Here is a 16,837-nt window from a genome sequence, read left to right on the forward strand (position 1 = left end):
GCCGTTTTGTGGTTTTGATCAGGGGATGTCGTTACTATTTGTGAACTGTGGGCATGTGAAGCCCTTTGAGACTTTTGTGTGACTAAGGGCTATATAAGTAGACTTGACTTGACTTGACTACTTGTAAAATCAGCAGACGGTTGGAGGGGATGACAAGCTCAGACCTCGGTTCCTACATTAAAGGCAAAATGTGATGATTATTTGTGTCATATTAAGGAAAACAAGCACCACTGTTTATCTTTTAAAACAAAGTTGGCAAAAAAAAAAAAAAAGTTTTACTTTCCACTTCAACACATACATTTCCATTTCCAGAAGTATTTGATTCAAGGTAGAAGTTTTGGACATTCATTCTAAGAGGAGAAATATGCTTACTTTTGTTAATGGATAAAATAAATGCAAAACTTTTTAATGTCTTGGTTTATGTAAATAAATAAATATAAAATCAGGAAAGCTCGTAAATCTAATTTTGTGTTAAAAAATAATCTGAGATTTCATTTTTAGGCAAAATCGCCCAGCCCGTTTCCCTTAATTGACATGTGTGTGTATGTTGGGTTGATGGTGAAGGGTGATCAATGGAGCGATGTGTGTTAGATATGCTTCGCATGCATTCTGCCCGCTTTATGCCCCGCAACGGAAGGAGCAAAAGAGCAAATTTTCAAGGGAGTTAAGCCATCAAAAGCCTCTCACTTGTTTCCATTGTGTGTCTTGCTTCCTCTTTTGGACGAGAAGAAGTCTCAGTATGCATTTCTATTGATCTTGAAAGGGTAAAGCTTTGCGTGATCACTCTCTTGTATGATTGTAATCCAAAAAAGAAACCATGTACACACGTTTATAGAGAGGCTTTGTTATGATTTATTTTTTTGCAGTTGATTGCATTACAGGGTTATCAATCCCAATCCCTCCCACCCCAGTTTGCTGTCTTTCTACTTAAAGAATCAATTCTTCTCACGCTATGAATACAAATATTACGTTGTGTACCAAGTTTTTTTTTTTTTTTTTGTCCCATTTGAAACCAAAATATTCTAAATTGTGTATTGTGTCCTTTACCCCCCCAATAATCCGTCACCGTTTCCTGTGGAAAAGGGAAGAAAAGAACAGCAAGAAATTAGCCTAAAAATAGAATGCTCATTTGTAGAAGATGATTTGTCCCATGAAGAGTGACTGTAATCAGTACTTTGGAGAGGAGAAGAATTATGCAGCACCGATGGGGATAGCCTTTGAGACAAGGACGGCTTCACATTAATGACATTCAGCTGTAGTGCTGTGAGACTCAACAGATACAAGTAGTGCTTGATGTGATGTCATTGCTATTCTCCGTGTTACACTGCAGTCATTTTTCTTGTTTGTCCTAATCATAATCAAGAAATGTGAAATTAATTTCGAAAATGAATCACAACAATCGTTGGTGCTGCTTATGAACTACAAAAAAAGATCAGTCTTCATAAATTAGTTCTATGTCACTATACAATTAATGAATTGTCAGCTTTCCACTTTTCTGGAATATTATTATTTTTTGGAACAGACAAAACTTTCGGCAAGCACAGCACCTCTTCCTGTACACCGAGATCAAAACATGACTAGCAGGGGTTGTTTTGAAAAATGTATTCTTTCAATTTCAATTTGTCTTGACAGCTGTGCAAAAAAAGCAAATACCTACCATATTGATTTTTTAAAACTATATACTATTTGATAGTAGCAATATGATATATATATATATATATATATATATATATATATATATATATATATATATATATATATATATATATATATATATATATATTTATTTTTTTAAATAATTATTTTTTTTTGCTGTAAAGACTCATCTTGCTGTTTGATCATATTAAACATAAGTCCAAAAACACTCATTACAGTTTGGTGAAAACCATAATAAAGCAAACTTTCAGTCCAAACATTTGGCAAATGTGTTTTACGAGCCCCATGAAAGACGCTTTTGTGTGTGCATATTTCCTCTCCTGTCTCAGTTAAACTCTGGTAAACCGCAATCAAGTTCAGCTGAAGTCAGCCATCTTGACTGAACATCTCTCGGGAAAAGTCACTTACATATTTTACAACTGCACTCGTACATGCACATTCTCACACTTCTAAAAACACCAAGACAAAGCAACCAGATGTGGACAAATGTAAGAAGATTTATCAACTTTATAAGGTTATGTCTTTCTGCCACACATATACGGGTGAAGTACTGTTATGTTTCTTCAAAAGGGATGAGAAGGTGAGCAAACAGGAATGAAAAATGGTGAGCCCATTATTCTTAGTATTCTCAGATATCTGCAAATAACTAAAGTATAAATAATACAAATATATTTTTTGCATTTGGATTTTCCCCCCACACCTTTAAATTGCTTAAAATACCACTACATGAAGCGCACCCGTTCCCAAAGAAGGACTGCAGAAATGTACGTCTTTTCATGGCACAGGTGGTGCTGACAGCAGGCACTGGCACCGAGACAAGACTTAACAGTTGGCAGGGCTTTAGAAACTCCAGCCAAACCCTCAGCGTGTATTGTTAAAGAACGCATATATAGTACACACACTCAATGAGGCATTACCAGTCACAGTGTCTGAAATGCTGCATTTACTTTTAAGCAGAACCTTTTAACTGCCCATTTATTGAAGTGCGTTTGCCAATACACTCAGATCAGCACAAAAAGGTCTGACTGCTAAATTATATGAGACACAAACAACACTTCTATCATTTATTACTAGCAATAAAGTTTTGGAATTTGTAATTTTTATTTTTTTAAGAATGCCCGTTTTTGTGTAGCCCTGTAGACACTACTACTAAAGTGCATATAAATTAATGTTGTTTAAGTATCAGAAAAGTGTGCAAACACGTTTGCATTCTTTGCCACGTTGTCTGTTTGTACAATGAAGCTTATAATACTGAAAATGATAAAATAATGATTTCTCTGATTTGCAATTTTACTGTAGGTATCGTTCCATGTTATTACTGTACTTACACCAATGAGGTTAATTAAGTTTGACTCAGTTACTTTGTTTTTGTTTCGTTATATATCTTGTTCATTTCTTGTGTACTCGTTAGGTTTTTGTCTCAGCTGTTCTTTTCAGTAGGGCCCGACCGATAGGCATTTTTTTTAGGCTGATACAGATTATTGGCAGAAAAAAATAATCATTACCGATTAATCTGCAGATTATTTAAAAATATATATAATGCATATAATTAATTAAAATAACGAGTTTTTCACACATTGGTAAGAATTTGTGCCTTTGAGTGTTGTTATCTCATCTGTGGGTATGTGTCGCCACAAGATTTATGTGTGGATATTCGTTATTTGGACGTGTTAAATCTACCTGTTTTGTGTACATATATATATATATATATATATATATATATATATATATATATATAGATAGATAGATAGATAGAGAAATGTATATAGAGAAATATTTCCCAGAATGCATTGTGTGGCACAGTTAATGAAGTTATAAGGATGTTAATCCTTGTCATATGTATTTGTGTTACCAGTAATTGAATTTGTGTCGTATTTAACACGTTCATGTGGGTCTATGATTAAAAAAAATAATAAATTCAAACAAATCATAACTTTAAGTTGTGTGTGGAAAATAATTACTTCCAGGGCGATTCCATGTACATGTTACATTACTCATCTGAGGACTGATTTTGAAATTACAAATTCATATATTTGATTGTGGCTGGCTGATTAATTGGTCTGACATGCCAATTATTTTTTTCTTTGCAAAGTCATCTCGCGGGCCGGATTAACCCCCATTGCGGGCCAGATTCGGCCCGCGTGCCGTATGTTTGGCACCTCTGATCTGGACATTTGGTCGAAGGTTTGTAGAAAAGTGTGCTTTTGAAAACATATTTAAAAGAAATACAACACAACACTGCTGTTTGCTGGATTGACTTTGATGTGGGTTCTCTGTGCCTTCATATATGTAACATTATTTTAGATAATGTAAAAGCCTCATTTCCCAGGTGCTGAAATTGAGTCCGGTTAGTATGTTCACAGACGCCAGACGTGGACGAGGATGCATGTCAGCGTGCTCTCTCCAGGGGGCGTATGTTGGTGGTCTCTATCCGGAGCTTGTTAGGCTTTGATTGCAACCTAATGACAACACTGGTGTTGCGGTGCAAGCCAAGTACACAAACACACTCGCAAACGCGCACTTCCCCACACGCGTCTCATGTGGAAGCTGTTATAATGTCATATTACAGGTAATGAACCGGCCCATATGTTCCCAGTCTGAAAGTGATACCGAGCAGAGTACCTCTACATTTTTAGGATATTAAAGCCATGCATTGGAATATCCAAGCATTCTCATCTGGTGGAAATCAAGTGAAGGGGAGTAAAAAAATCTGAATATTTTGAATCACATTTTAAGCACTTACCTCCCAATGCTCTTGCGCAGTAGATGATTGCCTCACTTGAAGTGTGTTAAAGTACACACATAGACACGTGCATTCGGATGCTTTACGAAAATGAGCCACCCTGAGAGACAAGCACGTTTTAGCTCAAAGTAATTAATTATGCAAATGGATGCTCTCATTAGAGACAAATGGATTTTCTCTTTCTTAGTATTTAGCAGTTCAGCCTCATCTTGTGCAGTGATTAGAATATAGTTTGGTATACGTTCGAATACTCTAATAGAGTGATTGGACAAGCAAAATATGTGTTTGTACCAAGCAGAAAAGAATGAGACGTAGTGATAACAGCATTTCTGCAATACTATGTAATGGTCAACATAAATTACATCAATATTCATGTTAATTCATTGTATTGTTCCATCACATATGTTTTGTGCTTTACACATATATGCCAGCTTTCATTATCCAGCTCAAAACTCAAATTATTCCAATTTACAAAAATCATATTCTTTATAGGCCATATTCAGAGGTGCATAGAATAGACAATAATTGTACTAAAAAAAGTAGTTACCTTAGAATAATAGGACTACATTTAAAGTGAAAAGTATTCATTCAAATAATTATTTAAGAATAAATATTAAGAGGAAAAAAAGTACTCAGTAACTGGTGAACAACTTTTGATGATTTTTAAAATAATAACAGGATTTTTTTTTCCAAAAATGTATCTGTAACTAAAATAAGAATAAATCAAATATTTATAGTATAAAAATAATAATGAAAAACAGCAATGGCATTTGTTATTTTTGCTTTCAGATTCATGAAGGACAACTTCAGCTTTCTGTGAATTTCTGTCAGAGTGCTTCAACTTGTTGCCGTGGCAAATAAATTCAAACTGTCTTTTGTGTTTGGTTGGCTTTCTTCTTTCTTTTTAATCATGAACTGCCAAATCAAGTCACACGTTTATTGTAGTTATTGAAGAAAACTGCATGGATTATTTTATTTTTTTTTCACATCTCAAGGTTAAATTCAGAAACAGTTCTTTTTGGAAAGATGCAATTCATTTTTCCTCGACCTTAGCATTGAAGCGCATGCGGAGCTTTACACATTTTAATTCATTTTATCAGCAACAGCCGGGGTTATCTACAAATGTCATGCTGGGGCATGGATTCTTCGGTTTGATGTGGCCTTAACTTGAGGAAAGGAAGGTGCCGACGGAAAGGTGGCAAACGGGCAGTTTTAGGAGAGGAGGATGTAAATGGCATGTCTCAAGGCTTGCATCGACTGAAATTGTGTTTTCCCTTCAGCCTCCTCACAGCAGCAGATGGCCTTGCTCTTTAATCATAGTGTGTGCGTGCATGTGTGTGTGTACGTGCGTGCGTGCGTTGCAAAGATAGAGCTTGTGGCTGTGAGCAAGAATACAATGCATGCATACCTGGCTGAGACCAGGAAGGCTTAATTACGTGCTTGTGTGGCTGCAATAAGTTTTATGTTTTTGCTTTTAAAGAAAAATGACAATTCGGCAATGGTTTGTTGATAAGCAGGCAGGTGGATTGTCAATTTTAACAGCTGTGCCATATTGTTGATGTCTTTTCCAATGGGCAGGTACATGTTTACTGCCACCAAGGCAGCAAGAACGTACCTGGTTGACTCCAATTGCTAAAGTAGCAGGGACTGCGGAAGGAAGCAATAAAGGAAGCAAGCCGGCTGTTTAAGATGCACACTCAGGGGAAGATAAGTATGGGAAGCTATTGTGCCGTTGGACCCATCAAAACGCTAGCATAAAGGGCTCTATTTTTGTATACAGGTGCCCATTCATCGATATTTTTGAGTGGGCAAGTCTAGTCTGCCTCGCTGAGTGTTCTGGACCCAACGTATCTAGCGATGTCAAGTACTGTGCACTCCGACCACCCTGATTTAAATGGAAATGAGGGGAGCCGCTTCAATTGACTGGGAGTCGGCTGCATTCCGTCCCATGATGCACATTATTATTACTATTGTTAGTGGTAAGTCCTATGTAGCTCAATGGGTAGGCAACTAAAACAGATCTGCCACAAGTAAACATGAGGTGAGGGTTCAAATCCCACCCGACTCTACATTGTAAATAGATCCATTGCAATTATGCTAAACGATGTAAATTTAAACCAACTGACTATCATATCAGAAAATGCATTATAATTTCACATTAAATGGTTAATGCATGTGTCCCTATTCAGTGTTGCATTCAACATCGATTACTGACACCTATCTGCAGATACAGCCCACTGCACAACACACTTCCAAGGTCATTGTTTTGGCGGCACGGTGAGTTAGTGGTTAGCACATCCGCCTCCCAGTACTGAGGATCCAGGCTCCGGCTTTCCTGGGTGGAGTTTGCATGTTCTCTCCGTGCCTGCATGGGTCTTCTCCGGGTACTCCGGTCTCCTCCCACATTCCAAAGACATGCATGGCAGGTTAATTGGGTGCTCCAAATTGTCCCGAGGTGTGCTTGTGTGTGTGGATGGTTGTTCGTCTTTGTGTGCCCTGCGATTGGCTGGCAGCCAGTTCAGGGTGTCCCCCGCCTACTGCCCATAGCCAGCTGAGATAGGCTCCAGCACCCTCACGACCCTTGTGAGGAACAAGCGGTCAAGAAAATGGATGGATGGATGGATAAGTAGTGGTGGTAGTAGTAGTAGGAATAGCAGCTAGACACGTTATGTTGCAATGGTTGTTTCTATGGTTCTTAATTTTACTATACATTTTTTCTTCTTTACACTTTTTCTCACATTTTTCTTCTTTACTAAACACATTTGCATAATGTTTCTTGACTTTTGAGGAAAAGTCCAGCAATTCTTAACATTGTGCAAAAAATAAAAACGCATCAATAATGGAAAATTGAAGTTATAACATTTAATGTGTTATGGACACACGCCTGTGTTTGTATTCATTCAAACAGGTGGCTAACGGGCATCTGCTTGTTGTCTGACATTTATACGGAATGAACAGAAACTGCATACATACTTGACAGATGTTGACTGTAATGAGGCTCATCAACATCACATACACAAAAACACGCACCCACACATGCAGATACAATACAGACACACCTGGCAGACGACTGGACTCCTGCAGATTTGAACCCTCAAGCTCTGCTGTTAAGTAGACAGAAGAGAAGGGGAGTAACAAAATGGAGAAGTAACTGATAAAGGGGCAGAAGGAGGCAAGACAAAAAATGAGGGTGCAGAAATAGCACATTGTGACAGAGATCATGGACAAATAGAATCAGTGTAGCTCATGCAGCTGACCCAAAATAGAAAAGGCATTTGTTGTTGGAACTTGAAAAAACAGGAGGCAGCAGCTGGGAAACACAGATGGAAGAAGAGTCAGGAGTAAAGAGTGATGGAGCTCAGATAGTGAAGGCTAACAGTGTTGCGTATGTCGTATGCCGAGCCTCGGCTGGTGGGAGCTGATGCAGCCTGGAACATTTCCAGCACCAAAAAGCCAGATGTGTGGAATGAAAGCCAACAACATCTGGCAGGAGGACGTGCGTGCTGCATGTTGGTGGGTTGCAAAGGGATATTTGCTCTTGTTTGTGGTGGACGATTATCTGGAATGAGTTGCTCATTTTTAGTTAAAGAATAAATGCATTATCTCATTTGGTGAGATGTTATCATGATCATCTAGCAGATGTTTGTATCTAAAACAGCTTTTGCCAACAGTTCTGAATCAGCTGTGTGCATCACAGGTGGTAGATGTTGGAGGAGAGTTAAAAAAAATTGGGAGGTGGGGCGCATAAAAATTTAAAGATGGGCATTTCAACTGACGGCATTGGGGAATCTAACAAAGAATTATTTTAATTATTTTATTTAAATGAGGGTGTTTCCCATTTAACTCATTTCCTCCCAAAAACGTATAATTAAGTTCTATTTTAAATGTATTAAGCGTCCCAAAGACGGATTTATACGTTGTTTTTTTTTTTTTTTTTTTTTTTTTTTTTTTTTTTTTTTAATATAAGAGCATACAGAAGGCTTTGTTGCAGCCTCTCAACTGCAGTGAACAGGTGAAAAAAAATGGTATTAATTACAAAAACGGCCAGCAGGTGGCAGCAGAGTATAAGAGAGCAACCAGGGCCAGTGAATTCTAATGCTAATTGCTGCGAAACGGAAACAGATAGAAATATACTTTTTTTTCTTTTTTTTTTTCTTTTTCTTCCCGATGAAAGAAGAAACTAATCTTTCCTTTTGGTAGGTTACCAGTTTTTTTTTTTTTAGAGCAATAGAACACAATATTCTGTGGGCCTTGCAAAATCAGTCAATCCAGTAAAACAGCCGGGGGAGAAGGGGGTTGCTTCAGTCAAAATGGCTGGGAGTGAATGAGTTAATATATGCATACATTACAGTGTAAATACAATGTATTCTCAGCTTTAGCGAGTATGAGCACCAAGTCTGGTGCAAAGAGTTGATGTAGAGATAGTGGTGAGCGCACGTGCGTGTTTATGTGTGTGTTTATGTGTGTGTGTGTGTGTGTGTGTGTGTGCGCTGTCAACATTATCAAGTGTGCAAATAAAGACCTCCCCACATAAAATCCAGCCAGGTCCTTTCTCTTCTTTATAGCCTGAATCTTGAAGTGGGGGAAAAGTTTCCCAAAAAGTTGGAAAACAACTTTAAGACTAACTATTGATAAACATCCCTACAAATGTGAAATCCTGATGGAAAGATATTGATCGGCGCCAAGAGTTATTAACTTGGTCCCTTTTCCAGCCTGGGATACCACACAAAATTCACTTTCAACCTTACTTTGTTCGACAACTGGTCAAGTGAGATAAATTTGGTTTATTACTATTATTATTATTATTGTTATGGTTATTATTATTATTATTTAGTAAGGGCCATTTGTTATGACTGTTTTGTGTTGGTCATGAGGTCATTGTGTGGTCTTGTAGGGCTGTTCGATTATGAAGAAAATATTAATCGCGATTATTTTTGGGAATAACTGATCATGATTCATGATCATGATTCGGACGATCATTTATTTTTTTGGTACAAAACAATAAAATGTTTAACGTAACGTAAAAAAATATTAAGACAAATAAAATTATTTGAAATATAACTATGCAAGTTCCGTTTGGATGAAACAAAAATTATTCAGTTATTTTACAATTTAAAAAAAGAAGTGCAAATGTATAAATTTAAACAACTCAAAAAATAGTATTAATAATCTTTTTTTTTTTTTTTACAATTATGCTGATTTTGTAATTGTAGAGTGTAATAATCGAAAGTGTAATTTAATTTCGATTAATTACTCAGCCCTAGGTCTTGTATTATGTCCCGTATGATGAGAATGTTTGTCGCTCTTATTTTGCATTGGATATGCAGTTGCTATGTCTCTTATGATGATGAAGTTGTCAGTTGCTATGGATTTGCTATGTTTCTTATCATGAATATCATTTGCTATGTGGTTGCTATGGTCAGTCACTCTTATTTCGTCTATTCACTCTTATTTTGTCTTATAGTCCTTTATGCTATTATAGAAAAAGCAAAGTGAACATTTTGGCAGCGCGGTGAATTATGGGTAGGTTGTGACTAGCCTGCTACCAACTTTTCATTGAAAACTAATTGAGTCTAACAGGGGACGCACCGTTGGAAAATTGACTTCTTCTTTTTTTTTTTTTTTTTTTTTTTTTTTTTTAAATATATTTTAAACATGCATAGCGAGTCGTTACTGACTGCCCTCTGCCGGGACAGTTAATCTTATTTAAGCGCTTAATATTTGGCTGAATGTGTGCACTTTACAAAAGTTGGACCGAGGACACAATACTGGGATGCAATCAAGAGACGGGTAGGATCTTTCTTCACTGTGGGGGTCAATTGGGGCTAGAAGCAGGTTCTGAGTGACACTTTTGTCAGTATGTCGAGGTTCCTTAGCCGAGGTTTCTCTCAGGATGTTGAGGTTTTTCCATGCAAGCTGTCATCCATGTTCTGCATCCAGCCCTACTCGCTATGGTTACGTTGTACTTGTGAGTTTAGCATCCAGCCGCTCAAGGTTCCCAGTCAAGGTTTCTCCATCAAGTGATTTTTTTGATGCCATCTGAATCCAGACCCGCTCTTTGTTACTTTGTATTTTTGTATGTAAGGACTCTGTATCCCAGCTCCCGTGTGTTGTCTGCATTTGGATCCTCATGAGACAAAATTATTACTGACACAGTAAGTGGAGTAATGCAGAAGTCACTTGCATTTAATGCACGTCATTTATTATTGCTTGCTTACTTCCATGTTAGTTTGGTAGTGACATGTTTACCGAAACTTGGCCCATATGCATGAGGCATGTTGTTTTCTATGTTCAGTGAACATAAACATAGTGATTCACTTAAAATGTCCATGTAGCAAATATATATAGGTACTGATTTGGAACTGGGCGCTTTGTAGTGCTGTGTAAATCCAGCCATAGTGAAATCCTTTATAGCTATGGTGCTTGGGGACAAAGCATAATAAACAACATGACCACGTTGATGCTGACTTTAGATCAAATTAAGTTCAATCCATTTGTTGATTAGATGCCTACCCCTTTACCATAACTAAAGCAATACAAGAGCCTGAGGCTGAAACTTTGCTACACTGGTAGATTTACTTTGCAACTTTCTCCAATTAGAAGAAGCAGTTGCTTGAGAAAGTAGTCGTGACCCACCATCACATTATTGACAGTCGTATTCCACAACTGAAGGCTCTGTGAGACTTATGCAAGCATCTGTGTTGCATGCTTGTGGGAAGCAGACGTATTACATAAAAGCTGACTGACTTGTTGGTGTATTTACATGTTCCCCTTAAGAGACCAGAGGAAGCTGACGTAAAAAGGGGAAAGGATAGAGGAAGAGATGTATTCTCAATCCCTTTCTGGCCTTTGTTCATCACTTGTATGCCTCAGAAGAATGAATCTCTGATGAAGTACAAGTGTTCAACAGCAGACATCTGCTGCCCCCCACCCAGCAGCTCTCTGCCACTTTCCACCCTCCATAAGTCTTTCTCTATCCAATCAGTTTCACTTCCCCCCATCCACTGACAGTTTTCTTCCCATTTGAAGTCTCATCATTATCCCACACTCTGCCTCTATCTGGACCACTATTTCACTTTGGCCTTCATCTGTCCATCTCCTGTATTTGTCCTGTCTGGAGCCCTTCAATTCCCTGCACCCGTTCACGGTACCAGCTGCAACCCCGGCAGCCATACCTCATTTCCTCGGTGCCAAGCTCGGGGCCTTTTTCTCTAATTAGACATGTAGTGAGAGGGGAGAGAGGGTAGGTGGATAAAATGAGGAGAGCAGGCAGTTGACTCAAAGATCACATATCAATTTGGCACTCATGGAACTCTCAATATTATTGACTTGTAAGAGCAAGCCGCTACAACTAGCTATAGTATCGAAGACCTTAGATAGCCTTGAGTAATATCACAGGTTATGTAGCGTATTTTCCGCACTATGAGGCGCACCTGAAAGCCTTCAATATTTTCAAAAGCTGACCATGCACCTTATAATCCAGTGCACCTTATATATGGATCAATATTGAGCCGCAACAGGTCTCGCTGTCAAGACGCTATCGGTGACCCTGCACGATCGGTGACGCACAGCGCGGCAGATCCCGCCATCTTGGATCGCTAGCTAATACTAATACTTTACCTCAGAGAAAATAACAAAACAGCTGTTTATTCATTTTGGGAGTGAATGGAGTTGTCAGAAAGCTGGTTTGTAATCTATTAATGAAGTTTGACTGACCTATCGGACTGTTTTGTTGACATTCCCTTTAGCGCAGCACCATCTAATGGATGCATAACGTAACCCCAGCCTCTACTGTAGCGACTTATATATGGAAAAAGTTTGAAAATATGTCATTCATTGAAGGTGCGCCTTATAATGCGGTGCGCCTTATAGTGCGGAAAATACGGTAGTCATATTGTTGTGGTTTTTGTGTTTTCTGTGTTGCCAGTTATGAGGCATTGCTAAAAGTTCAAATAAAATACAAATGTTATCCTCTCTATTTTTGTCAAGTGGCTTACAGCAAACTGTCATATTTGTCTTTTGTAAAAGAATTCACACTATATTGGACATTTGGACAACAGATATAATACATTCAATACAAGTTATTCCACCTTTCTTTGACTGTGTCTAACACAGCCCTTTGGTGTACTGTAGGTTAGGGTCTTCCGGTTTAAAAATAACAAATGAATAATACTTGTTGATTGATGGCCCACTCTACTCTGATTTAGGTGATAGGAAGAAAAATACAGTCATTGAGTCACACTCGCACACCAGGCGGTTGACCCACACATAATCAACTCTTTGCAATATAAACACTCTCTGGTGTTCTTATCGGGAAACAACATTTTCAAGGTGCCACCATATCTTGACGTTTTTTTTTTGTTTTTTTTTAACTACAAACATCACGATTGTCAAGGTATAAGTGGATTGCCCTGGCCGCTATAGCTTTATTATAATGCTACAAAGAGAAGAAACAGGTGAGGATAAAGTGGAGAGAGAGTGGATATTTGAGAGGCTCATGGCAATGATAATGCCATTCATTGACTGCGCTCTTGCATTTCAATGACAAAAAAAAAAAAAATCTACACGCTTCACTTTTTAGAACTAGTGGCGGATGGTGGGCCACACAAGCTGCGGAAATCCGCATTTATCATCATTTATTGTACATTTCACAGAACAGGAATGTTGATAAGATGAGAACCCATTACAGTGACTATTTGGTGGGCATGTACACTGAAAAAAAGTTTCCATTTTTCATTTATAACAACCTTGTATAATCCTGTGGATGGGCGGTATAATTCTCACACCTGCTGCAGGAGCTGTCAAAATAAATTCTGAATTCTACAACTGTTTTAATGGTGTAAAAGCATTATGCGTAAACATTCTCCAGCTTTGCCTGAGGTCATGATTAATCATGGCCGTCTCTTTGGCTTCCTTGTATAAAGAGAAAGAAAAGTTTGTGTTTTGGTGGTCTGAGCTGCAAGGAAATTGGCTTTTTGATTTGGTTTCCCGTGGCGGTGCAACCAGTATGAGGCCAGACACTTGTGAGGCAACGGATAATGTTGTGCTGAAATGAGATGAAACATCCGATGTAGGGCTGTCTGCTGAAATACGCCCTCTGTCCATCTTTTACAACACCTTTCCCTTTATTTTCATACATTTTTGTGTCTACTTACTGTAGAACCTCTTAGAGATTTTAAAGTACAGAGGACACCCAGTAGTTTGTAATTTTACCTCAATGTTAATTGAAAATATTCACCCGATGTTGTGTCAAACCTTAGTTTCAACTGCCGTCATGCATAATGGCATGTCAGCAAGTCTCACAACTTAGTAGTCAGAAATTTGAACTATGTTAATAGTTGCGCTATGGGAATCAAACCCGAGGAGCAGTTTTTCTCAAACTTTGTTGAGTCAAGACACAGCTTAAAAACTGTCATGTCCGGGGTCACGCCAGGGTCAAGTCAAGTTTTGAGTTCATGAGCTGTTAAGTTTGGGTTCATGACCGTGAGGTCAAGTGTGTGTTTTGTACTGATGTAACAAGTGTCTGTTTTGAACTGATGTAACCATCATCTGGTTTCAACCGGAAAGACTATGTGATGTTATGTGATGTCTGGACCTATGTGATGTCAATCTTTAATCCTTTACTTCGTGACAACCAATCAGATCGATTCACTGTCTGTAGTAGCGTTCTGAGAAGTGATTGTGTTTGCCGGATTATTGCTTTCTGTCCCTCTGTGCAACTCTTTGTTTCTCGTCGAGTCAAGATTGTTCTACGCCTCTCGATGTGAATAAATAGTTCAAACTTTATTTGTGTCTGCGCTTTGGGATCCAACCTTCAGCACATGACAAAACCAAAACAAAACAAAAAAATTCCCAAAAAGTATACATACTGAATTAATAATATTGCATCATATTACTCAATTATTTGCTTAGTAAGATCATGTTTGTCACTGTGAATTGCTGGCAAGGATAGATTAACAACGATGCATCATTTGTTGTTTTAAAAAAAAAAAAAAGATGTTTCTAACCAATTAAGTAAAATTGGACAATTCCCCCTGGGATGATGATGATGATTTCTCGCGGTACATTAGTGGTTGGAAATCATTGATGTAGAGCATGTAAATTACTCCTCAGGGCAATCACTAGTTTCCCACAGTGACACAGATTCCTGCTGTAGGTTTGCCTGCCCTTTAAAAAAAATAAATGATTGGCTGTAATCATGATGATACATCCTCTGGGTTTACTCTTGGAATTTAAACATTGCTGTGGATATTTCTTATAAAACACACAAAGATGAGACTAACTTTTTTTTCCCTTTGACTTAAATAGTTTTGCTATTGTATTTTACGAATTATTAGGTGCACCGTATTATTTGGCACAAGATCAATAAACATGTTCATTTCAAAACATACATAAGGTGCATTATCTTTGTGAAGCATTGCACATTTAATAGTTTATGCTAATTGTACCGCTATATTGAGTGCTATTATGCTAGGTTTAGACTGGACACAAAATATCAGGTAGCGCCGCGTATTGCGCTTGCTTTTGTTTGCCTTGCATCTACACAGGGGTAGAGGGAAACAGACAACAAACAAAAAAAGGAAAGAAAAAAAAACATCGATAGTCAATCTAGTTACTGGAGTTTGTGTTATTACTTTAGCTAATGCTAATGCTAAATGCTATCTTGGTTGACAGTTCAACAGCTGTGAACAAACAATGCTATTAGCCAACCTTTTTTGCTCAGTCACGACAGCTATTGGAAGCTGGCTATGTCGTTTACTTCGCGCCGGTCCTACATTGTAACATTAGAAATGTGGACTCAGAAACACTCAGCTTGCGTTGGGCTGACCTCAGCTGTAGGGTATTAGGACTACATGTCCCATGATTCTTACCCAAGGGAACAGGAAGTAGTTCTAGTTCTGTAAGGTGAAAACATAAACGCCTTACAGCAATTAGATGTGGATGAGAATGAGAACATAAACATCATACGAAGGAATTTGAATTAAAGATAAAGAAATAAAAAGCCGACATCCTTCTATAAATAAGGTGGCACAGGATTACAGGGTGCATTGTCAATTTTTGGGAAAAGTAACATGTTTTAAGTGTGCCTTAAGGTCAGAAAAATACCATATATGAAATAACATAATCCATTAGGACCAATGTTCTGCAAAGTGATCCTTGCATAGAATAAGTATTGTATTAACTTTTGTCTGCCAAGCAATAATTTTCATTAATATGGTCAGATATGGATGAAAGAATGTGTTGTGTGCACAGCTTGGTGATGTGTTGACTGTGATTCATATCATCTTGCAATCTCATCAGATTTTTTTTTTTTTTTAGAACTTGCAGCAACAACGCTTTTATTACAACCGCCTCGCGTGTTTTTTTTTTGTTTTTTTTTGGCAACTTTGATAGATAAAGCCATTTTTGCTGCATGCAGCCATGCATGAGCCCTTTGAGTAGGTCTCATTTGGAGCGTGCCATTTTGTATTTGCTGAGCATAGTACATACATTCTGCAATACACATAAATCACAAAGATGGGGTGTGTGTGTCCATGTGTGTGTACACGACTTACATCTTCTCTGTATCGCTGTTCATACTGATATGATGATGCCCATAACATCTGCTCGTGTGTTTGATTCCCTGTTCCTGTGCGTGTGTTTTCGGCTAGGTGATAAATGTCCACTCCAAGGACAGCAGTTTACTCCTCTCCGATTGGTTTCTCTGCTGCTCTTCCCCTGTCGCTGGCACGCTGCCAACAGCCTTCTCAGCACTCTATCACTATGTGTGTGCACGTTTTTATTTTATTTTTTTAACTATCAAAATGTCGTCCTAATTGAGGCTGCTTTAAATATTGAAAAAATAAAATAAAACCAATCAAATCATTCATTAACATGTACATGTAATCAATATAGCTAATGAACAAGAGATTCACTTTGAATTACAGATGACATCGTTGCGATTACTACTCGACCTATGATGATAACTGTGAAACAATGAAATTAATTCAACAAACTAAACGATAAATAAGCATTGAGTCTTTAGAAATTAGTTTTAGGGCTACAAACAGCCCCGAGGAATATCGAGGCCTTTTTGGGTTGTTGTATCACTAATGACCCAGGAAAACTTGTTTAAATAATTAAGCCTGTAGACATGAATAGAACAATGATCCGACTTTGTGCATCAAACTTGATAAGTCTGTAAATTAGTCTGTGCTGTACTGAGTTAAATACAAACACAATTTTGTTTTAGTGCACACAGGAACTAGTGGTGGCTGTTTTCCATCCCCTTTGGCAAATGATAACCTTGTGGGGCAGTCGGATTTATGCGAATATAGGTATGTAATCTCACAAATGGAAAAATGTTGTTTTGCTTCAAATTGGTGTGCTTTGATTGATTTAAAAACAAAATAAAGTCTTGATAAAGGAATGTGCTAACGGCAAGGTTTATGTGCGACA

General features: G+C 37.9%; 1 protein-coding gene across 5 annotated transcripts in view; it reads left to right on the plus strand.

The window, feature by feature from the left end:
• sgcz (sarcoglycan zeta) overlaps nt 1–16,837 on the plus strand; it is a 273,737-nt gene that overhangs the window by 118,403 nt on the left and 138,497 nt on the right. The window contains exon 1 of one of the 5 annotated variants that reach the window (XM_077525224.1): nt 10,432–10,554. The exons of the other annotated variants lie outside the window; for them this stretch is intronic. The gene's annotated coding sequence lies outside the window, so the exon portion shown is untranslated. Of the gene's footprint in view, nt 1–10,431; nt 10,555–16,837 lie in introns of those variants that run through there. 5 annotated transcript variants of the gene reach the window in all.

Source organism: Festucalex cinctus, chromosome 6, assembly GCF_051991245.1.
Source record: "Festucalex cinctus isolate MCC-2025b chromosome 6, RoL_Fcin_1.0, whole genome shotgun sequence".
In the NCBI taxonomy this organism is placed as follows: Eukaryota; Metazoa; Chordata; class Actinopteri; order Syngnathiformes; family Syngnathidae; genus Festucalex; species Festucalex cinctus.